Source organism: Ovis canadensis, chromosome 4 (genome assembly GCF_042477335.2).
Source record: "Ovis canadensis isolate MfBH-ARS-UI-01 breed Bighorn chromosome 4, ARS-UI_OviCan_v2, whole genome shotgun sequence".
Lineage (NCBI taxonomy): Eukaryota > Metazoa > Chordata > Mammalia > Artiodactyla > Bovidae > Ovis > Ovis canadensis.
Genome location: NC_091248.1, coordinates 126,674,886 through 126,687,810, shown reverse-complemented (window position 1 = coordinate 126,687,810; position 12,925 = coordinate 126,674,886).

Genomic DNA, 12,925 nt, shown 5'->3' with positions numbered 1-12,925 from the left:
AATGGACATGAGTTTGAGGAAACTCTGGGAGATAGTAAAGGACAGGGAAGTCTGGTGTGCCACAGTCCTTGGGGTCACAAAGAGTCGGACACGACTGAGCAACTGAACAACAACAAATTCACACTTTATCACTCAAAGTCCATAGTTTGTATTAGGGTGTCATGTATTTTATGAGTTGGGGTAAATGTTTAATGATATGTATCAATCATTATAATATCATCCAGAGTAGTTTCACTGCCCTAAAAATCCTCTCTGCTCCAGTATTCATCCCTCTCTCCCACCTAATTCCTGGCAACCAGTGATCCTTTTGCTGTCTCCATCATTTTGCCTCTCTAGAATGATATATAGTTGGAATTACCCAGCATATAGCCTTTCGCATTGGCTTTTTCCACCTAGTAATATGCCTTTAAATTTCTTCCATGGCTTTTAATGGCTTGATAGCTCATTTCTTTTTGTTGTTGTTGTTCAGTTGCTCAGTCGTGTCTGACTCTTTGCGACCCCATGGACTGCAGCACGCCAGACTTGCCTGTCCATCACCAACTCCTGCAGTTTGCTCAGACTCAAGTCCATTGAGTCGGTGATGCCATCAGACCATCTCATCCTCTGTCATCCCCTTCTCCTCTTGCCTTCAATCTTCCCCAGCATCAGGGTCTTTCCCAGTGGACTGGCTCTTCTTTTAGTGCTAATATATCATTGTTTGAATATGCCACAGCTTATTTATCCCATTTATCTATAGAAGAACATTTCCCAAGTTTTGGCCGTTGTGGATAAAGCTGCTATAAACATCTGTATGCACGTTTCAGTGCGTACATGTTTTCGGCTCTTTTGGGTAAATACCAAGGAACATGATGTTGGATCATATAGTTAGAGTATGTTTGTTTTTGTAAGAAGTTGCCAAACACTTCCAAAGTTGATGTACCATTTTGCCTTCCCACCAGCAGTAAAGGAGAATTCCCGTGCTCACGACCTTACCAACATTTGATGTTGTCAGTGTTTTAGCTTTGGACCAGTCTCTGAGGAGTGCATTAGTGTTTAATTGTTTAATGTGAATTCTTTAATGATGTATGATGTTGAATATCTTTTCATATGCTTATTTGCCGTGTGGATATCTCCTTTGGTGAGGTATATATTCAAGTCTTTTGCCCACTTAAAAATGGAATTTTTTTCATTCTTATTGTTGAACTTTAAGAGTTCTTTGTAAACTCTGAATAGCAGTCCTTTGTCAGAAAAATGTCTTTTGCAAAGGATTTTCATAAATGCTTTTTCTACATTTATTGATATGATCATGTGACTTTTCTTCTTTAGCTCAAGGTGATGTTATTTGATTTTCAAATGTTGAACCATCATCACATACCTAGAATAAATCCCATTTGGTCATGGTGTATACATTGTTGGATTCAATTTGCTGGTATTTTGTTGAGGAATCTTGTATCTGTGTTCATAAGAGACGCTGGTTTGTAGTTTTCTTGTGATGTCTTTTTCTGGTCTTGGTATTAGGGCAATGCTAGTCTCCTCCACGTCTATTTTGGAAGAGATTATAGAGAATTGTTATAGTTTTTTCTTTAAATGTTTAGTAGAGCTCACCAGTGAACCCATTTCTGCCTGGTGCTTTCTGTTTTGAAAGGTTTCTAATTACTGATTCAATTTCTTTAAAAAGATATAGGCTTAATCAGATTGTCTACTTCTTGTATAAGTTTTGGCAGATTGTGTCTTTCAAGGAATTGGTCCATTTCATCTAGGTTATCAGATTGTAGACATAGAGTTGTTTACAATATTACTTCTAAACTATTTATTAATTTGGCCACACAGGCTGTTTATTGTGGCATGCCCCAACTAGGGGGTCAAACCTAGGCCTCCTACATTGGGAGAGTCTTAACCACTGGACTACCAGGAAAGTCCTTACGATATTCCTTTTAATGTCCATGGGCTCTGTAGTGATGTCCTTTGTTTCATTTTGATAAAGTAATTTGTGTATTCTCTCTTTTCCCCCCCTTAATCAGCCTGGCTAAGGCTTATTGATCTATTGATGTCAAAGGACCAGCTTTTGGTTTGGTTGATATTCTCTATTCCTTTCCTATTTTCAGTTTCAGTGATTTCTGCTTTAGTATGTATTCTTTCTTTTCTTTTGCTTACTTTGGATTTGATTTACTGTCCTTTTTTTTCAGTTTCCTAAAGTGGATGTTTAGTTGATTGATTTTAGGTCTTTCTTCTTTTCTAATATATGCATTCAATGCTATAAATTTCCCTCTAATCACTGCTTCTCTGCATATCATCTTTTTAAGTTTTCTTTTTTTTTTTTGGCTTTACCACATTGCATGTGGGATCTTAGTTCCCTGACCAGGTGTGTTGCAGAAAGCTTTCACTTTCATCTCAGGTTCAAAGGATTTATTAACAAAATAAGCCATTTGTTATATACAAATAAATAATACCAATATTTATTAGATAATTATTTAGCTTACTTTCAATATACTAACATTAAAAGAATAAAGAAGTAGAAACAGCAGAGGATACATAACCAACCTGGAGTCTGACCAACATGCAGGCTTAAGTAGCCCTGGGAAGTCCTCTGTCACAGCACATCTGGAGTCCCAGATGGGAAAAAGTGCCAGGTAGCAAGTCTGCTCTGTGAGTGAGGCTTCAAAAGTTGTAGTTCGGGCTTCCTGCTTATAATCCCAGGGTGCAAACTGATATTGTCACCAGTCTGAGCAAATTGCAACTCTGGTTTCATGTTAATGCTGTTTGTTGTGTCTTGTAAAACGTGGAATGTTGTTAAGCCTGGGGCATTAAAAGATGCTTGTTCCTTGAGAGAAAAGCTATGACAAACCTAGACAGCATATTAAAAAGCAGAGACATTACTTTGCCGACAAAGGTCTGGATAGTCAAAACTATAGTTTTTCTAGTAGTCATGTAGAGATGTGAGATTTGGATCAAAAACAAGGCTGAGCGCTGCCAAAGAATTGATGCTTTTGAACTGTGGTGCTTGAGAGTCCCTTGGATAGAAAGGAAATCAAACCAGTCAATCCTAAAGGAAATCAGTTCTGAATATTCATTGGAAGGACTGATGCTGAAGCTGAAGCTCCAATACTTTGGCCACCTGATGAGAAGAGCCAACTTATTGGGAAAGACCCTGATGCTGGGAAAGAATGAAGGCAGGAGGAGAAGGGGGAGACAGAGGATGAAATGGTTGGATGGCATCACCAACTCAATGGACATGAGTTTGAGCAGACTCTGGGAGCTGGTGATGGACAGGGAAGCCTGGTGTATTGCAGTTCATGGGGTCTCAGAGTCAGACATGACTGAGCGACTGAACAAACAAAATGGTTGGCCAGACCCCCTCCAGGGTCTCAAGAATCTCAAGATTTCTCCTCCATCTTACCTAAGGTGCTGCAAGGCTTGCATTCGCAGCAGGCAGTCACTCCCAGTCAGGGCAGTGTCCAGGCAGGTTAGAAGCAAGGTCAGAGGCCTGCTCTGCTTTGGCTTTGCAGCCTAAATAAGACTATCTGTTTAATTTCCCTAATGCCAGGGATTGAACCTGTGTCCCCTGCACTGGAAGCACCAAATCCCTAACGCTGGAACACTACGGAAGTCCCAGCATCTCACATATTTTAATATTGTATTTTCATTTAGTTCAAATATTTAAATTTTCTCTTGAGATTTCTTCCTTGACCCATGCTTTATTTATAAGTGTGCTGTTTAATCTCTAAGTAATCTGGGATTTCCCAGCCATCATTCTGTTACTGATTCCTAGCTTAATTCTGTTGTGGTCTGAGAGCGGCCCTTCTATGATTTCTATTCTTTGAAATTCAGTAAGTTGTACTTTATAACCCAGGATGTGGCCAGTCTTGGTGACTGTCTCCTGTGAGCTTGCGAAGAATGTTAATTCGCCCTCTGAATGAAGTAGCCAGTGGATGTCAGTCAGTGATTTATTTGTAATAAAGTGAGTCCTGGGGAATCAGAAGAATTTGGTCTGACAGATGCTTGGGCTGAGTCCACATGTATTGGTTGACTGTATGCCTGAGAGTTCTCCAAATTAACTCCCATGTAGCACATAATATGTGTTAAAGAAAACATTTAAAATGTGCTAATTCCAGGGACTTTCCTGGTGGCGCAGGGGTAGAGAATCTGCCTGCCAATGAAGAAGACATGGGTTCCATCCCTGGTCCGGGAAGATTTCACATGCTGCGGAGTAACTAAGCCCGTTCACAACTGTTGAGCCTGTGCTCCGGAGCCCAGGAACCACAGCTGCTGAGCCCGCAGGTACTGAAGCCCTCCTGCCTAGAGCCTGTGCCCCACAACAGGAACGGCCACCACGGTGAGAAGGCTGCGAACTGCAACCGGAGAGTCATCCCTGCTCGCAGCGGCGAGAGAAAAGCCTGGGCCAGCAATCGAGACCCATCACAGCCAAAACAAAGAAATACAAATAATATTTTAAAAAGTGCTGTTTCCACACCTGTAGGTTATCTTGTTAAATTCAAGAGTAACTGCCAGCAGTGTTTTAGAACTTGAGTCAACAGCAGATTTCGGGAGAGAAGCATTTTGTGGCTGGCATTGTTTAAAATTGCCAGTGCATCGTGCTGAGAAGAAGCAGGCCACCTTCTAGTTGGTTCTCTGATTGTTTTAGGTCCCCTCAGAGAGCGCCCTGAAGCCCGAGCCACCACCCCAGCACATTGCCCTGCTGGTGCTTCTCTCCTGGGAGTCCCAGGTCCTGGGTAGAGTTGTTTCTTGGGTCTTTTTCAGTCTGGCTGTTGGGTCTGAGTGATTCTGCTCACAGCCACCTGGTCCCTGACGAGTTGATGAAGCCCCTTCCTTCCTCCAGTGTCTGCTCCTGGGGCCCTTTATCTGGTTTCCTACCTGCTGTCCAATCCAAGCATTTCCCTAAAAACTGCAAAGTCGTGCATTTCTCTACTTCTCAGGTTGATCAACTATTTTAAATCATGTCTTCCTGATTCTTCTTAGCCACACCCCTTTTCTTACTGGCTTTTTCAGCCTTCTCACCGCTTTTGCATAAATCAGACAGGGTGAGGTTAAAGGTCTTCCTAAAATTCCTTAGAACAAGGGCAAGGGCAGCAGTCGGTGGACTAGGGGGAGATGGGATGACCGCTTGAGCTCTAGCGCCATCTGTTGGAAGTAAAGTAAAAAGCTTTGGCTCTCAGGTGGAAAGTCTGCATAGGAGTCAGTTCAGCCAAGACAAGCTCTGGGCCCGCCTTGGTTGTGCCAACACCTGCCTCTCAGAAACTCTGGGAGAGTCATAGGAGACGGGCCCAGACCCCTGGAAGCTTCAGATGGAGAGTGGAAGACAGCTCCATGTGCACGGTGCCCACAGTGTCAGGGTGAGGACATAGTGTCAGGGTAAGGTCAGGAGAGGTGCACGGAGGCAGGGAAATGCTTATCGCGGCATTTCTGAAGACATTGCTCATGCTCAATTGTGTCTGACTCTTTTTGACCCTTTGGACTGTACCCGCCAGGCTCCTCTGTCCATGGGATTTTCCAGGCAAGAATACTATCTTCCCCACCCAGGAATCGAACTTGGCAAAGTGGATTCTTTACCCGCCATGCTACCTGAGAAACCCTATAATATGTTCTACTTACTTAAATATATAAATATATTTATGAATATATTGTACGTAATATATAATAATTAGAATCAAATATATTCTAGTAAGAAGCAAGATGTAATTACTTTAATCATACACATAAGCCCACCTTAGTGCCTCAAGGAGAGAATGATCATTTATTTCAAGGGTGCATTGTACATATTCCTGTCCAATAGGAGGAAATCAGTAATTACAGCGTGAAACTCATCTTTCTATGAGTTCATTTTAAAAATTCAAATATCGTAATTACAACATTGCCCAGGGATCCAATTTAAGCTTAATGATACTTGCTAGCAGGCTCTGATGTTTTAGCCAAGGTGATAATTATGCGATAGACGATTGATGTGATTAGCTGCTGCACGTGTCACAGCTGATGGCACTAAAGCAACCAAACAAACCCTCCGCAGCAACTCACAGCCTCATCACCCAGGTCACAGAAACTTGCCGCGATCTTGCCTCCTGAGGGTATTTCTTCAAAGGGCAATGTAGACCGACTGCAAGACGCAATAGCGAGCTGTGCCCAGGAAGGGAGAAACTGTACTGAGGCGGTGTCTGCCGCGGCGAACGGAGGGGGAGTGTGTTTCGTGGGGATGCTGTGTGTGTGCACACGTGGGTTGTCACCAAGGGAAGTCAGCTGCCAGAAGGATACAGGGATTAAAATGTAAACGGCATTTTAAAAAAGAGTCGGACACGATTGAGCGACTGAACTGAACTGAATTGAGGGTACCAAGGGGGAAAGGAGTAGATGGGATGAATTGAGAGATTGGGATTGACGCATACACGCTCCTGATATGCCACGCCGTGTGCGCACGCTCAGTCGTGTCGACTCTTTGGGACCCCATGAACTGTAGCCCGCCAGGCTCCTCTGTCCATGGGATTCTCCAGGCAAGAATACTGGAGTGGGTTGCCACTTCCTCCTCCAGGGGATCTTCCCGACCCCGGGATCGAACCTGCGTCTCTTGCATCTTCTGCGTTGGCAGGCGGATTCTTTACCACTGGGAGCCCATACATGATTGATACTATGCAGGAAACAGATGACTAATGAGAACCTATTGTGCAGCACAGGGAACTCTACTCAATGCTCTGTGGTGACCTAAATGGGAAGGAAATCCAAAAAAAGAGAAGATCTGTATGTATATGAATTGCTGATTCACTTTCCTGTACAGTAGAAATGAATACAACATGGTAAAGCAACTATAAACTCCAATGAAACAATTAAAAAAAGAAAAAACCCCACAAAGACATGCCCACTCGACATTCCATCAAAGGGAACAGTGTATGCATGCTCCGTCATTTCTGACTCTTTGCAATCCCATGGACTGTAGCCCACCATGCTCCTGTGTCCATGGGATTTTCCAGGCAAGAAGACTGGAGTGGGTAGCTATTTCTTCCTCCAGGGGATCTTCCTGACCCAGGCATTGAACCTCTGTCTCCTGCATTGGCAGGCGGATTCTTTACCAGTAAGCCACCTGGTAGAGAGTATGGAAAGAGAAAAAGGAAAGAGAAACTCAGCAAGGCCAAGCTCCACCAAATGTTCAAGTTTGAATCAACAGTAAGAAGTCACAGTGACGGTAAGCGACCATGATACAGGATGATGCCAGCACATCACTTCTGGGGTCTTTCCCACAAAACTCGTACCGCTGATCTAATCATGAGAAAAACATCCGAGAAACCCCAGTGAAGGGATGTTCTGCAAGATATTTACTCAGCAATCCTCAGATCTGTCGAGGTCACCAAAAACAGGGACACTCTGAGAAACTGTTAGAACTAAGGGGAGCCTCAGGGGACATGATGACTACCCGCAATGGGGCGTCCTGGAGGGGGCTCGGGGCTAGAAAAATGACGTTAGGGGAAAACTGAATAACGCAGGAGCTCTGCTGTCGTTCGGTCGCTAAGTCATGTCTGACTCTTTGCGGCCCCACGGACTGCAACACGCCGGGCTTCCCTGTTCCCCACCAGCTCCTGGAGCCTGCTCAAACTCATGTCCATTGAATCAGTGATGCCAGCCAACCATCTCATCCTCTGTCGTCCCCTCTGCTCCTACCCTCATTCTTTTCCAGCATCAGGATCTTCTCCAGTGAATCGGCTCTTGGCATCAGATAGCCCAAGTACTGGAGCTTCAGCTTCAGGATCCGTTTTTCCAGCAAATATTCAAGGTTGATTTCCTTTAGGACTGACTGGTTTGATCTCCTTGCTGTTCAAGGGACTCTCAAGAGTCTTCTCCAACACCACAATTTGAAACCACTCAGCCTTCTTTATGGTCCAATTCTCACATCCACACATGACTACTGGAAAAACCATCCTATGGACCTTTGTCGGCAAAGTGATGTCTCTGCTTTTTCGTAGGCTGTCTAGGTTTGTTATAGTTTTCCTTCCAAGGAGCAAGTGTCATTTAATTTCATGGCTGCAGTCACTGTCCACAGTGATTTTCAAGCCCAAGAAAAATCTCTCACTGCTTCCACTTTTTCCCCTTCTACTTGTCATGAAGTGATGGGACCAGATGGCATGACCTTAGTTTTTTGAATGTTGAGTTTCAGGCCAGATTTTTCACTCTCCTCTTTCACCCTCATCAAGAGGCTCTTTAGTTCCTCTTCACTTTCTGCCTTTAGAGTGCTATCACCTGCATATCTAATACTGTTGATATTTCTCTCAGCAATCTTGATTCCAGTTTGTGATTCATCCAGCCTAGCATTTCACATGATGTACTCTGGATATAAGCTAAATAAACAGGATGACAATATATAGCCTTGTCGTCCTCCTTTCCCAATTTTGAACCAGTCAGTTGTTCTATGTCTGGTTCTAGCTGTTGTTTCTTGACCCACATACAAGTTTCTCAGGAGACAGATAATGTGGTCTGGTATTCCCATCTCTTTAAGAATAGTTCACAGTTTGTTGTGAGCCACACAGTCAAAGGCTTTAACATAGTCAATGAAGTGGATTAACAGTATAGAGCTTCTCCATCTTTGGCTGCAAAGAACATAATCAGTTTGACTTTGTTATTGACCACCTGGCAATGTCCATGTGTAGAGTTGTCTCATGAGTTGTCAGAAAAGAGTGTTTGCTATGACCAGTACTTTCTCTTGGCAAGACGCTGTTAGCCTTTGCCCTGCTTCATACTGTACTCCAAGGCCAAATTTGCCTGTTACTCCAGGTATCGCTTGACTTCCTACTTTTGCATTGTGATTCCCTATGATGAAAAGGACATCTTCTTTGGTGTTAGTTCTAGAAGGTCTTGTAAGTCTTCATAGAACTAGTCAGCTTCAGCTTCTTTGGTATTACTGGTTGGGGGATAGACTTGTATTACTGTGATGTTGAATGGTTTGCCTTGGAAGTGAATTGAGGTCATTCTGTCATTTTTGAGATTGCACCCAAGTACTGCATTTTGGACTCTTTTGTTGACTATGAGGGCTACACCACTTCTTCTAAGGGATTCTTGCCCACAGTAATAGACGTAATGGTCATCTGAATGAAATTCACCCATTCCCATCCATTTTAGTTCACCGATTCCTAAAATGTTGATGTTCACTCTTGCTGTCTCCTGTTTGGCCACTTCCAGTTTACCTTGATTCATGGACCTAACATTCCAGGTTCCTGTGCAATATTGCTCTTTACAGCATCAGACCTTACTTTCGCCACCAGACACATCCACAACTGGGCGTTGTTTCCACTTTGGCCAAGCTGCTTCATTCTTTTTGGAGCTATTAGTGATTGCCCTCCACTCTTCCCCAGTAACATACTGAACAACTTTTGACCCCAGGGGCTCATCTTCAGCGTCATACCTTTTTGCCGTTTCATACTGTTCATGGGGTTCTTGCAGTAAGACTATTGGAGTAGGTTGCCATTTCCTCCTCCGGTGGACCACGTTTGGTCAGAACTCTCCACTATGACCCGTCCATCTTGGTTGTCCCTGCAGGGCATGACTCATAGCTTTATTGAGTTATGCAAGCCCCTTTGCCAGGACAAACATGTGATCCTTGAAGGGGTAGGAACTTTAGCCAGTAAGAATGTAGGAGCTTTAGTTAACAAGAACGTGTCAATATTGGTTCACTAATTGTGACACGTATAGCCTACCTATGTCATATGTTAATAATAGGGGCCCTGGGTGTGGGGTTTATGGAAATTCTCTGTATGGTCTTCACAATAGTCTGTAAGTCCCAAACTATTCTATAAAGTTTGTCTTTGTATTAATATTTTTTTAAAAAAAACAGGCCCACTCAAGGTTAACCACTGTTTAGCTGCTGCTGCTAAGTCACTTCAGTCGAGTCTGACTCTGTGCGACCCCATAGACGGCAGCCCACCAGGCTCCCCTGTCCCTGGGATTCTCCAGGCAAGAACACTGGAGTGGGTTGCCATTTCCTTCTCCAATGCATGAAAGTGAAAAGTGAAAGTGAAGTCGCTTAGTCGTGTCCGATTCTTAGCTACTTTGGTGTAAGACGATTTGTGAGTGGATATCACAGAAGTCATCCTCTTGCAGTTAAGAAACCAAGGCAGGGGACATATGTACACCTATGGCTGATTCATGTTGATGTTTGGCAGAAACCAACAAAATTCTGTAAAGCAATTATCCTTCAATTAAAAAAATTAATTTCAAATAAAAAAAGAGAAAGAAACCAAAGCACTTTGAGTAAGAGATTCACTGAGTTTCAACCAGAGCCAAGACTATAAAGCTCACTGTCTGCAGGGTTCTGGCCATGAAGCTGGTTTTTTCTAAAAGCCAGCTGTTTGCCTTGCTGGGCACATTGACATTAATTCTCTGTCTCTCAATTGTACTCTTGAGTTATGAATGTCAGTGGTACCTGGGGGTAACAGTGAGGTGTCTTCTAAACTCTTGGAAGGAGGGGAAAAAAAATTCCCCTGTTAGAAATCAACCTATCAATGAGCATAAACTAAGGAACTATTTTGTAACATTGCTGTATTTAAAATGGATACCCACCAAGGACCTACTGTATAGCACAGGGAACTTTGCTCAATGTTATATAGCTGCCTGGGTGGGTGGGGAGTTTGAGGGAGAATGGATACATGTATATGTATGTCTGAGTCGCTTTGCTATTCACCTGAAACTATCACAACATTGTTAATTGGCTATACTCCAATATAAAAATTTTTTTAAAGGAACTTTCTTAAGTTGTAGTTTAGTCGTTCAGTCACGTCCTACTCTTTATAACCCCATAGACTGTAGCCCACCAAGCTCCTCTGTCCATGGGATTCTCCAGGCAAGAATACCGGAGTGGGTTGCCATTTCCTTCTCCAGGGGCATCTTCCTGACCCAGGGATTGAACCAGAGTCTCCTGCACTGGCAGGCGGATTCTTTACCACTGAGCCACAGGGAAGCCCAACTGTCTTGTAATACGATGGAAAAATTTGAGTGTCAGCTTGGGGCAGCAGAACCGGGCTGTGGTTACAACGAGCTGAGTGGAATCTTGTGCGTCTATCTTCTTTCTTGTTTGGGGAAAGACTGATTGTATTGGAGCCAAACGGTGCCCCGCCCACCCGCCCCCAGAGTGAACACCGCATGTCCAAGAGTTGGCCAGCAGAGGGCGCCCGGCCACCAGACCTCCCTAAATTCAGCAACTTCCCCTTGCTTTGCCCCTGGTTCCCCTTTATGGGTTGAAAGATGTCTCCCAAATCATGTTGAAGTCCTAAGCCCGGCATCTGTGACTGTGACCTGATTTGCGAATAGGATCATTGCAAATGCAATTAGTCAAGTTAAGATGAGGTCCTACAGGAGTCGGGTTGGCCCTTAATCCCATATGACTGATGTCTTGATAAGAAGGGGGACAATGCCGTGAGAACACCAGACTCACATGGGGCAGCCACCACGTGTCACCACGCGGTGAGAGGCGGAGACAGGGGAGGCGCAGCTGCAGGCAGAGAAGCCAAGGTCAGCCGAGCAACCAGCACCTGAAGCCGGGCAGCAGCGAGCACGCACCCTCCTCTCGGGCGTCAATGGGAACCTGGCCCTGCTGACCTCTTCCAGAAGTCCGGCCTCCAGAGCTTTGAGGTGGTCACTTTCTGTTGTTTTAGCTGCCCCCTGCCCCATGTGTCTCTTTGCTGGCAGCCCTGGGAGACCGGTGGACTCAGCACTCAGCCTGTCCTTTCTTTGTTGCTGTGATACTTGCTGGCATTCTGGTCCAAGCGATGGATGGAGTTCCCGCAGTTGATGGAATTCTGCACCTACGAGCATGGCTTTCTCCAGGCCCCCGTCCTCTGTCCGGGGTTGCTACTTCCTCGTCTTGATAAATCCAGCGGCCGTCTCAATTCTCACCCTCCTTAACCCAGCCCCACCGTGGTGGCACCTTTAGCTGGGACTCCTTCCTCGTCCTGTCTAACTCTGGGCCGGGCCGTGTTTCCTTCTCCATCACACTGGCGGCTTCAGCCCTACCCACCTATGAGATCTGGTGTTCCCACAGGGACATCTCACTCTAACCTCAACCTTTCCGGTTCCAATCTCGTCACCCTGACCATCTCCAGAACTGTCTCCCTCATCCAAGTTCCCTGTTTTCAGCCAAGGAATGATGCTTTCTATCTGCCCCTGGCCTGAGCCTTGAGCGTCTGTGTCCCCCAACACCCTGTCAATCCCTAGCAGCGTCTGAATTGTTCTTCAAAAGGCGTGCCCTTTATTCCTCATTGCTGATCTTGTTCAGTGATTCTCTCATTAAGCTACGGCAGCAGATCCTTTCTGATCCCTGTGACTTGTTCATTCATCTCCTACCCTCACCCGGAGTCTGTCCTGCCCCTCTCCTGCCTTTTCAATATCTTCTATTAAAGTGAAGTAAAATTGGTTTCCCATGTTGTGTTAATTTTTGCAGCTGTCCATATATACACATTTTTTTTAAAAAATATTCTCTTCCATTTTGGTATAGCATTGGAATCTGTATTCATTATCCTGTGAATATGGAATTCTGCACTTACGAGCTTGGCTTTCTCCAAATTCCTGACCTCTGTCCGGGGTCACTACTTCCTCGTCTTGATAAATCCAGCGGCGTCTCAATTCTCCCTGTCCTTAACCCAACCCAACCGCGGTGGCACCTTTAGCTGGGACTCCCTCCTCGTCCAGCCTGACTCTGGATGGCTATCCAGATTCTGGATGAGGGAGACAGCTCTGGAGATGGTCAGGATGATGAGACTGGACTGGAAAGCTTGAGGTTAGAGTGAGTTGTTCATGTGGGAAAACCAGATCTCATAGATGGGCAGGGCTGAAGCCAACAGTGTGAAGAGATTTGTCCAGGGAGAGACAGATTTAAATACCCAATATCCAATATTCACAGGATATAGAATATAGTTTCTCATTCTATACCATAGGATCCTATTATTTATCCATTTTCTATATA